This window comes from Macadamia integrifolia, chromosome 11 (genome assembly GCF_013358625.1).
Source record: "Macadamia integrifolia cultivar HAES 741 chromosome 11, SCU_Mint_v3, whole genome shotgun sequence".
NCBI lineage: Eukaryota > Viridiplantae > Streptophyta > Magnoliopsida > Proteales > Proteaceae > Macadamia > Macadamia integrifolia.
In genome coordinates, this window is record NC_056567.1 from 6,457,747 (window position 1) to 6,469,894 (window position 12,148).

The following is a 12,148-nucleotide window of genomic DNA, read 5'->3' on the forward strand; positions in this document are numbered from 1 at the left end:
TATGTTGCTATTTGGGATTATCCCACCTGATTTGGGCTCAACCTAGTGGTTCTCATGTTTTTGGTTTTAGGGATGTTTGCAATATCCCCACTTCTGTCAACTCTGGTGAAGCTTGTTCTCCTATGCCATCACTTTCTTTATCTAGATTTTTTTGTGGTGGTGTCAACATTGGATGGTATCATCCCAATATTACCCAAGGATTTGAGCCCAAAATAGCTTTCACGGCTTTTTCGACCAAAGAATGACCATTTTGCTTTTAGAGTGACTTGGGTGTAAATATTTTTTGACTGAACTGAAACTTTCTGGATAATATTTCATGATATTAATGTGCTTTGGTGCTTCCTACAATTTTCTATAAATCAGATATAGTTAGGCTATAATTTATTTATTTTTTTTGCTAGAAATTAATATATATTAAGAATAAAAAAATGGTAGAAAAAACTAAATACATCGCCAAAAGGCCACAAAAACAGGAAGAGAACCCCTTATTAGCTCCTACCCCACCTTCGGCATTGCCATCAACAGGGGAGAAACAAAAGGAACTCAACCTGGGAAACTAGAAAAATCTATAACGAGGACGCATGAGAGCATCCATCTCCAACTCCATCTTTATTAAAACCGGCCAAGACACCATGGGATCAGAGAAGTCGAACTTGGCTGCTGATTTGACAAGAAAATCTGCTATTGGATTGGCCTTCGCGATAGCAGTGGGTGTTCTTCCAATTCACCTATTGCAAAATGGGAGAGAGATTCCTTCATCTTTGAAAAACAATCCAGGGAACTACTTTTCTGATAATGACGTTCACGACTGTGACTGAGTCACATTCAATCCACATATTCTGAACTTTGAGAGCTCTGGCATGTTCCATACCAAAAATGACCGCACAAAATTTAGCTTCAAATTTCGTTCAAATACGAATGGGCTCTCTAAAATTGAAGACGATCTCAACGTTCTCATTTCTGAAAATTCTCCCTACACCTGCTTTCCCTAGATTCCCTAAGAAAAATCCACTTGTATTTAATTTAATCCAGCCCGAAAGAGGAGAGTACCAAAAACCTTTTGTAGGAATGCCTCTATTACAATAAACACGAGGGATTCCTATCCACCTTGCACAAAGTAAGTCTGAGATTGAGAGCGAATGACCTGAGAGAGCTAAGGACAGGACACAAATTTCACTTTTTACAGTTGCAAGGATTTGCCTTGAAAGGTTGGAAGTACCCTCATGATGCCTTGAGTTTTGTTCTTTCCAGAGGAAGTATGGAATTAGGATAAGACCTTTATTCTTTTTTTCTTAAGGTCAGCAAAAGAGTTTATTAATAAGAGAGAAAATGTACAGATTAAAAACTCCTCAAAAACTGAGGAAGAAAAAACTGGATTCTCCTATCCACCTTTGGCATTGCCATTAGTAGATAAGAGGATCCACAAACACCAACAAAAATTGAAGTTAAGAAAACTGTTTTTAAGATTTTAAAATGTAACCGCAAGCATACGGATCAGTGTAGCTACGGGTCGAACATAGGGAGAGTAGCCACTTTATTTTTTTTTTGGCTTCTTTTAATAATGCGAAAGTGAACCGATTAATGGTTGTGATCTAATTCTAATTATCGTCCTAAACATATGTATTTAAAATAACGTCATAACCATTCGTCATCTAAGAATTTAATGACGCAAGCCACGCAATGAAAATTAAATAAATAAATAACTGAAAATAAACAACCCACGCCAATTAAAAAAAATAATAAAGGAAAAAAATACTAAAATAAAAATAAAGTAAAAGAAAGGGAATAAAGCTAGAGAGAGACTCACAAGTAGGTTTCTCTACTTAGCCCTAGGGATGCATCATAATATGAGCTTCTCTACTTGACTAGAGAATCACTCTTACAAGGATTACTCTACTTGGCTTTAGGGAAAGGGAGACAATTAAAATAAAAATAATAAAATAATGATTTTAAGGCTAGGAGGGGCAAAGCCAACACATACACTAGCCATGAACCTTGAGGAAAAGGGATAGCAATAATGTAACGAATGAAATTAAAATCCTAAATTAAGAAATAAAGGGTAGTCAGAAGAGGGAATGAGAGGGGGGGAGGGAAGACTGCTGAAGAAGCTTACTTACTTGAACTTCAACTCTTGAACTGAAAACTTGATCGATTTAAGATACTACCAGTACTAAAAACCAGATCTGGAATAAACCAAATCTAAAATTTCTAATACTAGAGAAAACAAATCTGAAGAAAAAAAAATTGAACTTGAAAGACATGCTTTATAGCTTGTTCTTGTCACCTAGAACTAAGCCTAGAACTAGAACATGAAAATTACAACTTCAATTGCTTAAACAATAAAAATAAAAGATTGAATCAAAAACAAAAGTGCTTGCATTAATTGAATAAAAAGAACTTACAAAAGTGTTTAAAACATAAACCTAGAACTAGAGCTAGAGAAAGAGATAGAACAACTAAGAAAAAACCTTAGAAGATTGGTAAGTGGAGAGAGAAACTCTGCGGTGGAGGAGATTGGGATTCTGGCCGGAGGCCGCCCTCCTGATTGCGCAAAGCAGAGGCTCATTACGGATTTCCTGCGGCCCCAACAAACTCTTGGGATAGGTTGCACACCTACACCTGCCGTGCCTATTGTGGGTGTTTGCAATGCTGGCCTTTCTTCCATTCCCAAGAAATCCTACTCTAATGCGGTTGGAGGCGTTCTCCCTGATGTTGATGACCTACCTGACCCTATTCATGCCGAAAATCTCACTAAAATTGTGATTCCCCAAGATGCCTATGAGGAACGTCTTCTCCAATATCGCTTCGCTTTGGTGGCCAGAATTAATTTTCGTTTTATTTCTTTGGATGAAGTTCAGAAGGAAGCTGTAAATTCTTGGAACCTTAAAGAGAAGGTTTTTATCAAAACTATGGGATTAGGCTACACTTTATTCTAATTTGAGGCTGAGAAAGACATGACAAACATCTGGAAACAAAGTCCTATCAAGATCGGACGGCAGTTTATTCACTTCCAGTGGTGGAAGCCAGATTTTAATATCCATGATAAAAGTACTATTTCTAAGCTTGTTTGGATTCGATTTCCAGGACTCCCCTTTGAATATTGGTATGAGCGGATCCTCCTATCCATGGCAAAAGCCGTGGGGCGCCCCCTGGACATTGATAAAAGAACACGAAATGCATCCATAGGGAACTTCACTCATGTCCTCGTGGAGATAGATACTTCAGTGTAGCGGTTGGAAGAATTCCAAGTTGAACGGCGACAACCTAGAACAGGTGATCTCTTTTGGTTCAAACAAAAAATCATCTATGAAGACGCATTGGGAAAGTGTGGTTTTTGCAAAAAACTTGGTCATACCATCCAAAACTGCAAAGAGAAATGCACCGCCGATACCGCATGCAATGACAAGGATGATACTTGTGGTGTTGTTGGGGCTGTTTGGGTGGAGAAGTCGTCTTTGGGGGCGGCTGGTGTGGAGGTTTCCGGCAGGAATGGTCAAGAGTCCTCATTAGGAAAGAATTCAATTTCAAAATCGCCAACCGTCTCTCATAATTGTGATCCAGCTTTGTATGGAAACTCGGATACGCAAGAGGGGATTATTGCTATTGAGTTACCTATTTTAGAAGGATATTCCTCAGCCAATTTGAGGAATAATCCAATTGCAGATCGATTGGGGGAATCATGCAGCAGAGATGGTTCGGTTTTCTTACCTGGGTTAGACAAAATCAATGCGATGAACCAAACCACTGAGACTAACTCTATTCTAGAACAATGCGCTCTGGTTTCTCAAGGTTGCGCGGCTAATCCAGCTCTGGATACTGGCCTTTGTCAGGTCTCTGTCCACAGTGACCATGTGATCAATACCATTACTTCAAGTGCTATAGATAATGGTCACCTCACCCTCAACTATCCGGAAGTTGGCGCCATTGATGCTGCTGCCCTCCAGAAGGAACAATGCCACGGCATGGAAACAGTTACAAAAAAAAAAGGGAAACAATTGTTAAACGCGGAGCAGACTAGAAAGTCTGGCCGTATTGCCTCTTCTAGATGTTTATGATGCATGCCCTCTTCTAGAATATCAGAGGGATGAAGAAGGCTGTTGGTCGAGCAACCCTCAGCAAAATTCTTCTAGACAAGCACCCTAATGTGGTTTGTCTAGCAAAACCAATGGTGGAGGTAGCTGCTTTCCCATCTCTCTTTTTTAATAAATTGGGATATGATGCATGCTTTATTTATAATATTCACGCTGATAAAAACCCAAACCTATGGGTCATTTAGAAGAGGTCTCTCACCAAACCAACTATTATTTCCATGTCTTACCAGTTTATTTCTCTGTGTATAAATTAGAGAAACAATTCCATTTACCTAACTTTTGTGCATGCGAGTTGTTTCCGAGCAACTAGAAGAGAGCTATGGATGGCTCTTGCAGCGACTCCAGTTGGCTCCTCTCCTTGGCTAGTGACAGGTGACTTCAATGCCTCCCTCTTTTCGCACGAAAAAAAGGGTCCTGGCGCCTTTAATCTTGGGTCTGCGTCTAAGTTCAATGCGGCAGTGGATGCTTGCAACCTGATATCAGTTCCTTCTCACAGGCATAAGTTTAATTGGACGAATAACAGGAAGCATGGGAATGTTTTGGCTGTTCTGGACAGGTTTTTTTGGTAATGAAGAGTGGATAAACCTCTTTCATGACTGTACCCAGGAGGTGATGCAGCGTTTTTCTTCCGACCATTCCCCCTTGTGCATTACCTCGGATTCAATGCTGAAGCCTGCAAATTGTCCCTTTCGCATCCAACGATTTTGGATGGACCATGAGGAATTTATGGATGTGGTCAATAAGTCCTGGAGCGAACCTGTGGATGGCTATCCTATTTTTTCTCTTGCTCTTAAGCTGAAACACCTTAAGCCTATTCTCAGGAGCTGGGCAAGATCAGTGTTCCCAAACCTAGATGTGGAATTAAAAGCTGCAAAAGATGACCTTCATCAAATCCAATCTCAGATAGATGCCTTTGGTATTGATGACCATCTTTTTAATTTGGAAGCCGATGCTAAAGCCAGATACTTGAAAGCTCTCCTTGACCATGAAAAGCTATGGGCAGAAAAAGCAAGAAATAGATGGCTCTCTCAAGGAGACCGTGTCTCTTCAAAAGGCTGATGGTACAACTACATCAAGTATGGATGATTTGGCTGTTCATGTTGTGGAGTACTATGAGGCTATCCATAAAGCCAGCCCCACCCTTGAGCATGGAGCGCTATTGGACTGCATTCCCCATATCCTTGACGACCTTGACGTTAGAGGATTGGAAGCCATCCCAAATGATCAAGAAATCAAGAATGCAATATGGGACCTGGACCCTGATAGTTCTCCAGGCCTAGACGGTTTCTCTGGTGCTTTCTTCAGACATTGTTGGGAGCTAATTGGTTTTGATGTTTGCTATGCTGTGAAGAGTTTTTTCAGATCTAGAACCCTTCCCAAAGGAATCAATAATAGCTTCTTGGTCCTCATCCCGAAAATGGAAGGTGCAACTTCTCTGGACAAGTTTAGGCTGATTTGCATGCAAAATATTTTCTGTAAAATCTTGTCCAAGGTTATGGCCACAAGGCTCTCTTCTCTCCTCCCTAAGCTCATCTCAAAAGAGCAAGGCACCTTTCAGAAGGGCAAGGTTATTCAGTCCAACATCAGCCTCGCTTCAGAGTTAGCTAATCTCATGTTTGACTGTACAAGAGGTGGAGGTATGGGGATAAAAATAGATATCCAGAAAGCTTTTGACACTGTATCTTGGAGCTTTCTTTTCCAGGTCTTGAAAAAGTTTGGTTTCCCTGATACTTGGATTGATTGGTTGCATCAAATTCTTCGTACATCCAGAATTTCAGTGTTGCTCAATGGAGGTCCGGTTGGGTTCTTTGGTGTTGAGCAAGGGCTGCGTTAGGGTGACCCCATCTCCCCTCTTTTATTTATCCTTGCCGAGGAGGTCCTGTGTAGGGGAATCCGCCTTATGCTTCAAGACAAGAAACTGTAAGCCATCAAGGGACCTCGTGGTGTCCAAATGCTTGGTTTTCTCCTCTTTGCAGACGATATTTTCTTCTTTTTAAATGGCTCCATCAGATATGTCAGACATTTCAATGACTTCCTTACAAAGTATCAGCAGTTTTCCGGTCAACAAATCAACCTCAACAAGAGTAAGCTTTTTCTGGGGAAGATGTCTCTAGATAGGAAGCAACTCATCTCTGATACCCTTGGAATCTCCATCTGCAAGTTCCCTACAAAATATCTGGGAGTGGAAATTTTCAAGGGTAGGGTCACTCGTGAACCTCTCCTCCCGGTGATGGATAAAATTAAAGGAAGGATGGCTGGTTGGAAAGGAAAACTCCTCTCCATGGCTGGTAGGGTGGAACTGGTTCGATCTATTATTTCTGGTATGCCATCCCACAACTTCTCTATTTACTGGTGGCCTAGCTCCTTACTGAACATCATGGAGAGATGGATTCGGAATTTCATTTGGAGTGGCGATCCTGAAATAGCCAAAGGAGTTACAGTTAATTGGGACTCAATCTGCAAGCCTAAACAAGAAGGAGGGCTTGGAATTAGGCGTCTGAGGGATGTCAACAAAGCTCTTCTCTGTAAGCAGGTATGGAATATAAGGCACTCATCATCAGCCCTGAGCAACATTATTAATGCTCGCTTTTTGAGGAAAAATGGGGAGCTTAAGAAAGGGTATAAATCTCCCACGATTTGGCCAGGCCTTCGAAGAATGTGGTCTCTTGTCTCTGGCAAGGAGCGATGGGTGGTAGCTAATGGGGTATCTATAAACTGCTGGAAAGACAGATGGGTTGACTCTGAATCTTTTCAAGAAAAAGCGGGTTTGAGAGATGATTTGTTTGCATCTTCCTCCATGACAGTTGCGGACTTTATTAACAATAATGAGTGGAACTTCCCCACAGTTTCATCTTCTCTTCTTCAAGATTTTTTTATAGCTGCTTCAACTATCAATATCCCTAGAGGTAACATAGAAGATAAATGTATTTGGACCCTCTCCACCTCTGGTCAATTCAGTACTTTCTCCGCCTGGAATGATATTCGCCGCCGAAATCCCAAGGTTCTTTGGCATGAGCTGGTCTGGATGAAAGGCCTCTCTCCTCGTCAGTTAACCTTTGGCTAGCATCTGTGTCATAGGAAGCTTCCTACTGATGATATCATTAGGAAAAAAGGCATCTCTTTAGCCTCCAAATGCATCATGTGCGGTTTCCACTCTGAGACTCTGCCCCATCTCTTCTTACATTGCAGTGTATCTCGGATCCTCTGGGAAAATTTCTTGAGCTGTTTTGGTTTGATTTGGAAGGATCAATCCTCCATTGCTTAATTGATCTCCTGGTGGAAACGAAAGCGAAGAATTTTGTCGGTAAAGGACCCTTGGGCGGCTGGCTTGATTATAGTGACCGACACTATTTGGCAAGAAAGGAATCATCGATGGCATGGTGGTAAGAGTAGGATGCCTCTCTGCTGTTCAAGAAAATATTGAGAATGCTTAAGGAGTCTAATCTCAACTTAAAAGGGGTCATTCGGTCTACTATTGATCTTCTTTGCTGCAGGAAGCTAGGGTTGCATGCAACTCCAGGCGACCCTCCCTCCATTCTTGAACTCATTTGGTGCAAGCCTCTACTCGCCTGGTCAAAGATAAACATTGATGGTAGTTCCATGGGGAACCCTGGTCGAGCAGGAGGTGGGGGCATCATTCGTGACTTCAATGGGAAAGTTATATTCTCCTTCAAGCACTTCCTTGGCATCAGTACGAATTACTATGTAGAATTCATGAGTTTTCTTCATGGTATCCGCCATGCAATGGGTCAAAGGATTATAAACTTGTGGATTGAAACTGACTCTGTGGCAATAGTCACCGCTGTTCAAGGCAAGTCTCTCCCTTGCTTTGCCCTGCAAGAGTGGCTCTCTCTACAGCACTACCTCAATTCTATTTCCTGGAAGATTACTCATTGCTTCAGGGAAGCCAATCCCATTGCGGATTACCTTACAAAATCAGCTGCAAAAACAGGATTATCTGAAACCATGGAGGAATTTCCTACTCATATTATTGAGGAGATTAGATGGGATTCTTTCTCTAAACCAAGATTTAGATTCTGTAGATAGCTTTGGAGGACCCTGCTGATGGCAATGCCGAAGGTGGGGTCCTTTCTTTAGCTTCAGTTTTTCTTGATGTACCTTTATATCTTTTTTCTCTTTTCCATTTTAATACAATTTTGATTTCTAGCAAAAAAAAAAAAAAAAAAACCCTAGAAGAAGAATGAAGTGCCTCCTCCCCTTGTGTTAATTCTATCATATAGAGAATGCGGAAGGGAAGCTAACGATTTTAGGTTCTAAAAAAAAAGATTTTTTTTTATCTTGTTGATGAGGTGGAGGAGAGAGAAGAGAGAAAACGTGTGGAGAGAGATCTCCCACGATTTTTCTTGCCTTTTTTTCCTTATTTTTTCTCCCTTTTTTTATTTTTCTCTCTCTTCTTGCGCAAGAAACCCCCATTGGCCGATTTTTCTTGCTTGGATTTGGATAATATTCTATTTTAATGAGAAATTCCATCCATGCTCTTGTCTTTTTTTTTTTCTTCTTTCCTATTTTTTCTCTTTCTTTTCTCTATCTCTTCTTCAAACTTGCATGAGTAGGAGAGAGAAAATCTTCTAAAAAAAACCCCAACAAAATGGCAGCTAAGAGGTTCGAACTTGAGACCTTCTAATAAGCAAAGGATTTGCGCACCACAACTCACCAACTACACTAGGTAGTTGTTATTACCAAAAACGAATCTTCAATCACTTAAGGATGTGGTCTGTTGATCCTTGTTGGCATTTGAAATATTCCTTATACCCTTGGGACAGCTGCAGATGGGCTGGTTCTACATCTCGATTCAGTTCTGATCCATTATTCTTTTTTTCTCCCGAAAAGAATAATCACTTGTACGGTTGATCAAACGAATGTGTACTTGCAATTGAACATGTTCATCTTGCTCAGAATTTCATCCTCTTCGCAACCATGAAGAGAAATAGGACCTCTTTATGTGTAAAATTGGAGATATAGCACCCGATAGTCTTTAAGGCCTTAAAATTATAAAACCTGCAAAAAGAGAGTAAAACCCAAGGTAGTTCCATTCTAAATATGTAAAATGCATGTTTTACTACACTAGATTTCACACATAAATGTGCTCATCAAAAACCTATATCGAGGTTTTCCCTAAGCATCCCAAGTTAGATTAGATAAGACAAATCAAGGAGAAGATTCCCAAATCGTCGAGGTCCTAGTATTAGCAGCATGTTTCGCCAAGTCGTCTGCCACTGTGTTCACTTCACATAAGTAATGTGTCATGCTCTAACAAATGTTGTTTAAATATTCTTTATAAAACAACCATTTCTGAGTAAAACACCATGGAATCCGATAATTATTGATGCAGTTCGCCACAGATACTGAGTCACTTTCTATCCAAATAAAATTCAAGTTGATATGCTAATTACTTCAAAAAAGGCTGCGAATTTTACCCAATAGTTGGACACCACACCTTCATAGGGCACAAAATAGCAGAGAGCACAACCCTTATGATCTCGAGATAAGACCTTTATTCCACACTTCTTTAAAATTGAGGGATTTGGAATTGGCTTTCCACCACGAGAAGAGCCCTTTTATGCTTGTAAAAGTTGGCCAGTGAATGCTGAAAATCTCACAAAAATGCTGCCACAGGGACACGGAGTAGGAGCACTTGAAGAAAAGGTGGTCAAACGGTTCTTCAGTAGAACCACATAACTCACATCTAGATGGAAGATATATACCTCTTCTATAGACATTTGGCTATAATTTCAACAAACTGTAATATACGAGCCCTTTAGTTTCAAGCACAAATCTAACAATGATTCGTATTAATTTGTGGTTGATTTATACATCATTGGATTCTACTCTCTGTTGGCAGTAAATCCCACTGTCTTTCGGCTACGATGCGCTAATCGCAAAACTATTGGCAACAAATCCATGGTCTGTATGCTATGATACACTGACTGTAAGTTCTTCTGTAACCGAACCTATAAAAGGTTTGTATTAGGATTGCGGGCATGCCAGAGTCATCCAGACTCAAGAGAATGTCTCTGACTTTTAACCAGAAGATGTGAGCACTCTTGCCTCAATCGCTCCAAGGACTTTTAATGTTCTTTGCAAAAACGTGATGCAAAGATGAAGACAAATGATAGTAACTCATAGACAAGGGGGAAAATGTAATATTGTCTCTGTTGATATTCATTATACCAGAAATACGATCTACTATCTCTGATGATGTTGAACATACCACAAACAAGATCTGTTGTCTCTATTGATATTAATCATACCAGAAACGTGATATGTATTTCTATTGATGTAAAAAATACTAGAGATGTGATCATTAGAATATGAAATGAAGTACAGGACTTCAAAGAAATACAAGACTTCGAAAGGAAAATACTAGTCTAAAAGAAGGGGGGAAAATGACATAAAAGATAAAAAACAAAATGAAAGATAGACTTGATATTTGAGTTTGTTTGATCTGTTGATGATGTCCTCTTTCTTCCATCATAGTCTCTTTCATAGTTTTATTTAAAAGATCCTGCTCTTTTGGCAGTTTCATAATTGTAGGAATCCATGTATCATGTCCTTAGTGGGGTAGTTAATTGTTTGTAACTGCCTTAACCACTTAAGCCACGTCTTTGTAACTTCTTTGGAACTGAACCATGGTTTTACGAATTATGTTGATTGACAATCTGTCAAGATGATCAAAAAGTCAGAATCAGTTAGTTGAGTGTAAAAAGTCGAAATCGGTCAGCTGATTGTAAAAAGTCATAATCAGTTAGCTGACCGTAAAAAGCCACAATCAGTCATCTGACCATATTTGATCAGTATGCTTGATCAACTTGATGGTTATTCTGACCGATCATCTCCTTTATACAAGGTCGTCATTTTTTGGCCACCTTGATTACTGATCAGCTTAACCGGTCAGCTCCTTAACACAATCAGTCAATAAATTGATGTCGATTTATTGATCGATTGTCTTGTAGGTCAGATTCGCTAAAATCGGGTACCAACACTCTCAAAATTATGTCCAACAATATCTGGGTCTTCAAAATTTGACGATCGGTCTGAAAAATCGTCATATAAGGTGATCACTTGTGGGGCCCTTTTTTTTAAGCCCCTAAGCCACTCCTCTTAGATTTTTAACGAGCCATCAAACTCCTGAACCTCCCATTTGCTCTCTCATCCTATAAAATACCCCCTTCTTTTACCTTAGACACCTCAAATCCTTTGAGTCTTATCTCCTCTCTCACAAGCAATCCCTCGATAGTCCCTCAGTGCCCCAAATCTATGGAGAAGGTCTGGACTCTAATGCAAGTCACACAAAAATCCAATTAGAGTTGAAATTCCCCAAAAATCCTAAAATTTTAAAAATTCTTAAAGTATCTTGGAAGCTTTGAATTGGTTCTGAATTGCTGCAAAAGTACAAAAATCTTCTTGAAATCACTTGGTAAGCCCATTTTGGGTCCAAAAATTGTATTTTCTCTCTCCTCCTTATTTACATGTACTTATTTTTTCAGAGAGATAAAAAATCTATAGTTGCTTTGCCCATTTTTGTGCACCTAGGTTAGGATTTTTTCCATAACCTAGGCTTCTCTTGACATGTTAAAATATGTCGCATTAATTATGCTTGCATGCATACTTCCTTAGTTCCCCGGCATGCCATTATAATGAAAGTATTTTTCCAAAATATATTGCGGTATGATATTAAACTGCCATGTCAATTAATAATATAGAGTGGGATGCCATAGGTAAACCAAAGTTCGACTTCTCTTGAACTTTGGTTTTTATTTTACTTTGATCTCGGTTTCTTTTCTACTGATGGCAATGTCGATAATGGAGTAGGAGATTGAGTATATGTGAGTTTGCCCAATTCGGTTTTTGTACTCCTTCATTTTTTATTATTATATTCTTTTATTGACCTTGAACAAAAAATAATAATAATAAATAAAATAAAATAAAGATGTTAAATTGCCAAATTCTCATAAGGATTTGACAGACATTTGAATAGTTTCATCAGGTCCTAACCTTTCAAAACCAATGGTTAGACCAAGGGGGTCAAAACCCTC